The sequence below is a fragment of the Octodon degus genome, unplaced genomic scaffold (assembly GCF_000260255.1).
Source record: "Octodon degus isolate 3935 unplaced genomic scaffold, OctDeg1.0 scaffold00008, whole genome shotgun sequence".
Lineage (NCBI taxonomy): Eukaryota > Metazoa > Chordata > Mammalia > Rodentia > Octodontidae > Octodon > Octodon degus.
This window is the reverse complement of record NW_004524584.1, coordinates 47429-57462: the sequence shown is the minus strand read 5'-3', so window position 1 is coordinate 57462 and position 10034 is coordinate 47429. Positions and strand designations below refer to the sequence as shown.

Sequence of the window (10034 nt, the reverse complement as noted above, 5' to 3'; positions counted from 1 at the left end):
AAAGATGACCCCAGCATGACCTCTGTTCCTCCTTTAAGTCGTTTTATTGCATTCATAGAGAGTTTAACCTCACTATCTGTCTGAATATGTTATAGAGTAATAATATCATTAAAACTTCACTTCTGGAGGGTTAACAATTTAAGATTAAAGACCAAATAATTAGAGAAAAAGAAGGGCTGAAAGGACAGCCAACATTTTGGCCCTAGCCTTTCAACATCAGTGAAGAATCAGGACATAGGAGAACCTGTACTGTAACATCCTGTAACTCAGTGGTGTCCCAAATTTTCTGATCAAGGAAATTATGGAGCCTAAGAAGAAACTGATCAGTGATGTAGAGTGTGCCTAAGGAGAGTCACATGGAGAGAAAACATTCAGGCTTTCACAGGGACCAAATTGGTCAAGCAATGACCATGACTCATCTACATGGCTGAAACTGACAAAGGACCTACAAACTGCAGTACAGGGTTTCAGGCTAAATCCTGAAGGGTCTTGATTGACCTTGTCAGATACAAAAGTTACATTTCTTTTTATAGAGGTCTTGCTTTATCTTGGTCTTAACCATTCAACTGAAAAATATAAAAAGTAAAGCCATATTAATATGCTGAACTGTAAAAAATCAACAACGTCTGACATTTCCAGTCCTATGGATAACCCATTACTATTATGGACTACTGGAGTATATTGGATTATTTTACTGAATTCATGTACCTACAAGATTTAAATGGCAATGAAATACCCATCTCTAACAAAACTAAACAAAGAAAAGTGATGTATTCATAGAGAATATATACAGTATCTAAACTTTGGCAATAATTTTAACTTCTACATCCAAGTTTGACTTTCTTTTTTAATATATTTATCAATATAAGATTAGGCCTCTAACAGTGACAGTGACAGGGAGATTACTACCCCCAAACACTTTTTTAAAACATAACTCAAGAGGAGACAAACTTTCTATTCTTCCTCTACCCTGTCGTTCCCTCCACCTCCTTCACCTCCCTCACCAGCCCTACTTAGGAGCTGATGGGATGATGAAAAGAGAACGAAAGATAAGTAGTCAAGTGCAAAACACTAGGACTGGAACAGAGTCTGAAAGGAGCAGAAAGTGTGCAAAGGTCAGGGGTTCTAAGACTTCTCAGAATAATAGGGCCCTGGGGTGGGGTTGCTGATGTATGATGGGAACCAATGAAACTGTCTTAGACATTTTTAAAACAAAAAATATCAAAAATGAAATCCAAAAACAGGTGCTGTTTCCCTCCACTCTGGTCCTTGATCCTGAGCAACTGGCTAGCCCTCCACAGTCCCCACAAAAGAAACAAGGGAGATTATAAAAAGGAGCCTTGTTTTAGGGCTCAACTCCCCATCCTGGTGCTCTCTGTGGGTTCATTTCTCCCAGGTCTGTCCTCCAAAGATGCCTTTTTTATCTAAACTAAAGGCCCAATGCACATTTCTGTTTAATCCAAGGGTCTGAAACAAGAAAAAGCAGCCCAGACAGGATCAATTTGGGAGCCTAGCCTGCTCCTCCTAAGTGTGAGGTGAAGGGAACTGAAGCACTGGGCTAGCCCAGGCCCTCCTCCTTACCTGCAGTGTCTGAGGATCTGGGAGAGTCATCAGAGCCCTTCTCTGGGATGGAAGCCCAAGATGTCTCCAGTGGTGCCATGGAACCAGAACAGGTGGCTACAGAACAGGTCAGCGTGGTGCCAGCCACCTTCCTCACATTCGCACTTATTCTCATAACACCCTTAACCTTGTCAGCTCAGAGGAATTGTCAGCTGTGGATGCCTAGATCTTCACAGCAGGGGTCAGGCCACCAGTTGCCAGCACAGGCAGGTGAGGCTGGGGCCTGAGACAGTTTACCAAACCTCCCTTGCCTGCCCCCATGAACTGAATGATCCAGCAGGATGTTTTCTCCCAGAGGAAGATGTGCTCACAGCCACTACTGCTTTCCACAAACTCACTCTTGGGGACACAGAAATGGACATCTTTCACCGTGGCATTATTCCTGAGGTCCTTGTACCTCTTAACACATTGGCCCCATCATCTTGAGAGGGACTGGAGAGGGAAATGACTTCATGATTGTAATGCCAAGAGCTCTGTGCTGCCCTGACTGTACGCAAGTCAGATGATGTGTGCTTTGGACATATTATTGTTCGCCAGGTAATGAGGACAAAATTATTGACTACTGTATTGTTCCCATTCTCACCAATTTTCCACTGATCATAAAATCTTACACACAGACCTCATCTACCTCCCGAAAACTGATGTGTGTTTGTGGATTCACATAGACTGTATAGAGTCCCACTTTCATCTCTTTTTCTTTGGCCACCACCAGTTTCAAAGCTGGCCAATCTTATCTCACGTAAATGGTGAAGACAACTGCGACTTAGCCCACAGATAGGATCATACATGGAGAGTTTGGTTCCAGGACCAACTTGTGGGTTGCACCTCTATGCTTTGCCACATACCTTATATTTTATTTTTGGAGCACTGTGTCCAGACAGTCCTGCTATCTAAATCTGTCCATCCCAGGCACACATGGCCACCATGGGATCTCCATTGTTAATAAGGAACTTGGCCTGGAAGACATTACCCCCGACCACTCTCGAAGTCACGCACTGGTTACTGGCACACCTAATCCCACACCACTTCAGGTCATTACTGCTACTGGCCAGCCAGGTGTCTTGCCAGTTAAGCTGCAGGATGTGGATGCAGTTGCCATGGCCATGAAACTCATGCTGTAACAGAAATTCTACCTATTGACTTGTGCTGCACAGGCCTCATAGACAAAGTGAGCACTGGAGTGCAGTGCCTGCTCCCAGAGGGTGGGAAAGGCTTGCCGGTGAGATCACCCCAGGCTGTTGTCTCCAAGAACACCCTATCCACAGGGTTCGCTCACCATCTGATGAGTCCTGGTCATGGCTGGCCCGCTTATGCAGTCCACACCATTGAGGATGTTCTTCTTCCTCCTCCTAGCGCTCACGAACTCAGCTCTCATCACAGATAGAGTAATGCCCAGAGCCCTCTGTCAGGGTACTTTTCTTCACCTGCGCTCTCCAAATCAGTGCCACAACTTCTGTGCTGGTGTGGTTGGGGCCACCTTCATCCCTAGTGAAACTCAAAATCGGTTCCTAGGCATCCACTTCAATGTTCAAAGATGTCTCCCTTCCCTCTTCTCCCTCAGACATCTCTAGACAGCTAGACAGGCTTCTGTTAGCTAAGTCTGTTCTACCACCTGGCTCCCTTTGCTACACCTTCAATGATGTTTGCTGTAACCAGCACTGACCAGTGGCCACCACCACTACTGCTGCCCTCTGCACCTATCCCTGTGCTGGCACCACCACACCTTCTAGCCAGACTGGCCACTATTGTGGTTCTGTCTCAACTTTTATATTGCGTTTGTTTTCTCTACTCCTCTCAGTACATGAGCTCCAGCTACACAGAACTCCTTGTGCACCCAGCCGTTTTATCTCTGTGCATGTACCTGGAACACCTTTCTCTTCTGGTTCATCTGCTTCAGCTCTAGTTGTTACACAGCTTAGGGTCTATGTACCACTTTCCAAAGGTGCTTTTCCTGCCCTCCAAGTTGACCGAGAACCTGCCCCTCCACCTTCCCTCTCACAGGCTTGATTGTCTCACCGTGTTATTGCCTGTCCAGCAGCCTCTCCTCCAGCCTCACTCACCATGAGCTCTCTGTGGTGAGGGATGAAGGTGAATTCTCCATGAAGCTAAGGGTGCTTCAGCTTCAGTGCCCTTCAGCTTCCTAGCCTTTCCCAAGGCACCAACAGGAGCCTCAACAATATCCTCACCAGCAAGAAACTGTCAGTGCTGTGCCCTCATGGATCATGTGATAGACACTGGAATGAACAACTGCTTTTGTGCATAATACCTCTAAAGCATAGAAACAAGAACAAAGGCCAAGTGGATTGCACCAAACTAAAACGTTTCTGCACATCAAAGGAAAAAGTCAACCGAATGTGATCTACATAAGATAATAATTGCTATCTATTCATCTAACAGATAATTAATATTCAGACTAAATGAGCAAACTAAAAAAAGAACCACACCAACAACAAACCCAATATTAAAATCAGCAAATGATCTGAATAGGTATTTCTCAAAAGAAGACATAGTGACCCAAAATTTGGATGAAAAATATTCAATATCACTAGACATCAGGAAAATGCAAGTCAAAACTATAATGAGATATTATCTTGTCCTGGTTAGAATGACTATTACTAAGCAAACAAAAAATAACAAATGCTAGTGAATATATGGAGAAAGAGGAACACTTTTATACTATTCATAGGACTAAAATTAGTATAATAATTATAGATCTATTATATAATCTATTTCTTCCACTTTAGCATAAATATATCTATATCTTAGTTACTTTTTTCTTATTGCTGAGAAAAAATGCCTGACACCCACCCAAAGTTAAAGGATAGGTTTACTTAACTCACAACTTGTGGAGGTTTCAGTCTACTCAGCTAACCCAAGGTTGGGTGGCCACAGGGGAGGGCAGCTATTCCTGGTGGCAGATAATAAAAGCCACAAGAACAAGAGACAGAAGCAGCCACTTTTCCTCCCTTTTATTGTATGCAGGCTGGCTAGCCTACCCTTGGGTGGGTGTAACACTCACATCACTAATCCCAGCAATAGACAATGAATCACAAACTCTAGTTTCAGCCACCTCCCAAAATCCCATTCCTCATGTTCACATGAGGAATGCCATTTGGGTGGACATTCTGACACAAATCATAACAGTGTCTAAGGAAATGAGATAGCATTCAAAAAGATACCTGCACAGCCATGTTTATTGTGATACTAGGTGCAATAGCCAAGATATAGGATCACTTTGTATGCCCATCAATGATACATGGATAAAGAAAAGGTGGCATAGATTACAGTGGGATATTATCCAGTCATAAAAAGAATGAAATCCTATTATTTACCCATTATGAATGGAACTGTAGGAAATGATGGTAAGTGAAATCAGCCAGACATAAAAATAGAAATATTGAATGTTCTCTCACATGTAAAAGCCCCAAAATAGCCAACCTGAACAGTCATGGAAATAGGAAAGTGCACACAGGGGAGAGGGGAGGGTGGGTAAAGAAAGGCTGATGTGGGACACGAAAGGATAGAATGAGTCCTGGTGCAGCAAAGCACACAAGGATGCCTGCAACTCAGAACAACCCTGCATATATCTTATGAAGAGCTAGAATTGAGGACTTTGAAGACTCCCAAGATAAAGAAGGGGAAATGCTAATTACTCTGATCTGATCAATGTACCTAGTACGGGTGTGTTGACCTATTGCACTGTGTTCTTATTAAAATGTATAATCACTATATGTTAATCAAAAGAATAGTACATACATTGATTCATACATACATGTGAAGTCATAAAAGTGGTTACTGCACTTAATGTGTGCATTGCAGGACTTGCTCTTGTTAGTCAAAATATAAAACAACTTGCATGTCTACTCAAGGATGAAAAGCTAAAGAAAATGTGGCAGAACAGAATAGCATTCAGCCTTATAAAAGAAAGAAATGCCATCATATGCAACACCATGGATGAAGCTTAAAGACATGTAACACGACATAAGCCAGTCACAGGACAAATACTGCCATTATGCCACTGACATGGGTATCTACACAAACTCATAGGAAGAGTAGAGTGGTAACTGCTATAGGCTTGGGGGAGGGGGAGTTTAGAGCACCTATTTAACAGGTACAAAGTTACAGTGATGCAAGATGCATAATTTCTCGATGTATGTTGGACAACACGTTATCTATGGTTAATGGTACTACTCTATTGCATATATAAAATTTAGGTTAGAAGATAGGTCTCATGTTAAGTGTTTTTGTTACAATAAAAAAATCAAAGGATAGGGGCCAGGGAGATGGCTCAGTAGAATAAGCGCTTCCTTGGCAAGCACAGGGGCCTGAGTTCAACTCCCAGTTCCGCAAAAATAAAAAAATCAAAGGATAATGGATAACCAAAATTATATATACACAGAGAGAGATCAAAATATACAGTGAAGGGCCTGTGTTCAATCCCTGGTTTCGGGTTATTATCCCCCTCAAAATACTCCCACTCATGTCAAACACACACATCCATTCATTCTCACCACTTTCTGAAGCAGTTCTGGAAGGCTTTTCACTAAGGGTCTTAAGAAGTGAATGATGAGAAATCTAGGGAGTACTCCTGCCAAATGTCACCCAGGGCAAAGGTGAGCGTGGAAACCTACTAAGTCATGTCCTCATCTCCCTTAGTCACTGGATATGGTGTCATGCAGTTTACCCAAGTCAAAATGACCACGACAGGATACATGTTTTGTATTGATTGGGATATGGAGGCCGCCACAACACAACTAAAAAACACATGAAAGAAAGAAGACCTCTAGTCAGAAAGACAGCAAGAATGACAGCATCTATGTGTCCCAAGTGAATATGTTGAGGGAGATTAAAGTGTCTTTTACTGTAATAACTTTAAAAATTCAAGCATTCACTATATTTTTATATCATACCATATATGGGTGGGTGGGTGTGTGTGTGTGTGTGTGATGGAGTATAAATCAGTCTTAATAAAAGAGTTAGAAAGCTGGGCATGAGGGCACATGCCTATAATTCCAGTACTCCAGAGGCTGAGGCATCGGATTACCATGAATTCAAGACCACTAAGAACTACATAAGTAGACCCTATTAGGGCCAGGGAAATGGCTCGGTAGAATAAGCACTTGCCTGGCAAGCACAAGGACCTGAGTTCAAAACCCTGGTTCCACCAAAAAAAAAAAAAAAAAAAAAGAAAAAAGAAAAAGATGGGAGACCCTGTTAAAAAAAAAAGCAACAAAGAATTAGAGTGGTCCTCCACTGTCCATCAGCTCTCCTTCTACATGTCCAGCTGCCTATGGTCAGCCACAGTTCAAAAGAACTGAGCATTGCATTCCATGAGTTTAAAAAAACTCCTCATGAGGCTGGGAAGATAGCTCAGCGGTCTAAGCACCTGTCTGGCAAGCACGAAGACACACATTCGATCCTTGGTAATGCATGTTGCGCTGGCCCCAAAACCAGGGTGGTGGTGCATACCTATAATCCTGGAGCTAGGGAGGCTGAGACAAGAGTATCGCTACAAATCTGAGCTGCGCAGCGAAACCTACACCGAATAAATAAAAAAGATTTAAAAGAAAAAAATTCATGATTTGGTGGTTGCCACTGAGCCGCCGCCACAGAAATGAACAGCTCTGTGGACAGTGTATCAGCCTGTTGGTTTGCACACAGAAGGGAGTTTCCTCTCCTGCGCCAGTTCCCAGGACAAGACCTTAGCAAGCATTCTCGGGCTCCAGGTGCGTCGGTGTGGCTGAGCTCCACAGCGTGTGCTTCCCCATTGGCCGCCTGAGTACAAGACAAGAGCCCTTATCTCCCCCCAGCTTCAAGGCATCAGTAAATTGTTAAAGACATTATCTCCCAGGCACATTTACATGAACCTGGGCACTGTTGCGATGGCACTTCAAAGAGCACTTCCCAAAGGCAACCTGCCCAACTCGCAACATTTTGTAGGGTCCTCATGTGTTCAGGTTCCCCTACTCAAGAGCTGCACCGAAGCAGTGCTTACCACTAGACCCCACCGTGTGGGCCCACGGCCCAGTCGGAGATGTTCTTTCTCCAAGGGTGCAGCTGTCAGATAAGCACTGGGTGACACACAGGACAGATGCCTCAGCTCCCCTGCTGCAGTAACAGTATAAGTCCAGGCACTGCCAGAATGCTTCACTTTAAAGTTAATCCTCTCAACATCCTATGAGGAGGTTCTTTTATTAACTTCATTTTACAGATGAGGATACTGAGGTCCAGGTTGATTGATTTTCCTAAGGTTGTGTTGCTGATGATGTTGACAAGGCCTTGTGCATGACTGTGCTCAATTAATTATAAAATAACAGAGATCCACACTGATTTAGGGCTCTGCAAGCCGCCAGGGGAAATCAAAGATGAAAAAAGCCTGTTTTCTCCCATCACCTTGACAGAGCTCTTGGGGCAGGATTTGTTCTTTGTTTTGGGGTTTTGTTTGTTTTGTTTTGTATTTTTTAGTAAGGGTCAACAGGGTCTCACTACGTAGATGGGACTTGTAGTGATCCACCTGTGCTCAGCCTCCCATAGAGCTGGGATTACAGGTATGCACCACCACGCCCAATCTCAATCACCCTCACAGCACACCCCAGGTGCAGGACCAGCATGGCATTCCAGGAGATTAAACACTGGCCAATGTATCTGCCTAAACAGATCTGCCTAAATCCATTGAGCTATTTGGCCAAACCTTGGGGCAGATTTCAACGGGGCATTCCCAACCCAGGGAAGATGAGTCAGAGAAATATTTACTAATGAAAATCTAAAAAAGCAGCTATTTTGAATACAAAAATAATTTTTTACCAAATACTCCTTCCAGATTAAGTGTAAAACTGAACTAGATATAGAAAAAAAGGGGCTGGTGAGATGGCTCAGTGGTCTAAAGCACCTACTTAGAACAAGTTTAGCAAAGCACAGGGACCGCGGTTCAATCCCCCAGCACCACATGCCAGCCAGCCCCGCCCCCTGGTGGGCTGAGCTGGCCACACGCACATAAAAAAAAAATAAAAAATAAAATAAAATATTCAGAGCCAATATCAAATCTTCGTTTGTATGCTTTTATTACTCTTCCTGACAATTCCATTATGTTATTCTATCTGCATTCCTCACATAATAAAATAAAGTTCAGAGAAGCGAAGAGACCAAAGCCAGGTCCCACAGCAGAACCCATATCTATGTGCATAGTCAAGTTTCTCTCTAGAGATCCCTCCACTCTCCCGTGCTCATAGGTGGGGCTTTGGGGAGGTGATTAGGCTGTAGGTTGTGATGGTGGATTGGCCCACTGACGAGTCTACACTAAATGTGATCCCAGGAAACAGTACATGGGAGGCAGAGGCTGGTCACCGGGCATGTGGTCCAGAAGAGTCTGTCTGCCTCCTCCCTTGACTGCTCTCTCTCCCTGCTTACCTGCCAGGGCTGCCCTGCCTTGGAATCAACAGACTCCAGACTGAAATCTGTACAAACTGAAATCTGTAAACCTTTCCTCATTTAATTTGTAGGTGTCAGGTATTGCACTTCAGTGAGTAGAAAATAACTAAGACAATGCACATCTGAAAAATTGCTGAGTTCACATAAAGTAGGGGTTGGATGCAAACTTGCTTGGCACAACTTGTCACAAATCATAAAATGCCAAGGCTAACCAGCTGAGCAAGATGTTTTCTCCAAAGAGAAGACATGCACAAAGAAGAACCCAGATCTCTCCAGATTTGAGCACTATTTATAGAACCAAAAAGAGCTCTGTTTCCAATCCTTCATTTCAATGTTGTGCTAATTACGGAACCAATCAGAAAGCACTCACCCACCCAGTCATTCATTTACATCTGCTCATGACCAAGCAAAAGGCATCGTTGCTGATCCTTCAAATGAAGGATCAAATGAACATCAGGATGTTCATAGGAGAACTGGCCCAGTGCCATATTTCCATGAGCTGGGGCTAATCCCAGGTACAGAGGACACTTGACTTACAAACTCAATTCATTCCCAAGGGCAGAATGCAAGTCGTCAATTGAAGACTCAGGCTCCTCTCCTGTCTGCAAAGTCTGTCTCCTGTCTCCTGTATGCAGGCAGATCTCGGTGTCCTTAGAGAGACATCGGCACAGGATTTCTCAGTTAACCCTTTGCAGGAAATGATGTAATGCTCCTTCCAGAACTCTTTAAGGGTTAAATCTTTGTCTGAGACCATCGAGAAGCACAAGCATCTGGCATTTGGGTCATAACTTAAAACTTTAACTGTAAGTTAAAACTAAAATTGCAGGTATAACCCAAGTTGTTCTGTAAGGGATGGCACCTAGCATAATACCCTATTCACTTTTAGAAGTAGAAGAGATTCAGGTGGAATTCAATTTAGTTTAACCCCTGCCTAAAGTATACAGAAACAGCCTTGCCTAAATTACCCCATTTCTCCTTCCTTCCCC

The 10034-nt window shown here is 43.4% G+C and overlaps 1 pseudogene; it reads right to left on the bottom strand.

The window, feature by feature from the left end:
• Positions 1 to 1610: 1610 nt before the first annotated feature.
• On the bottom strand, positions 1611 to 3245 carry LOC101585108 (annotated as a pseudogene).
• Between the last annotated feature and the right edge of the window lie 6789 nt (positions 3246 to 10034).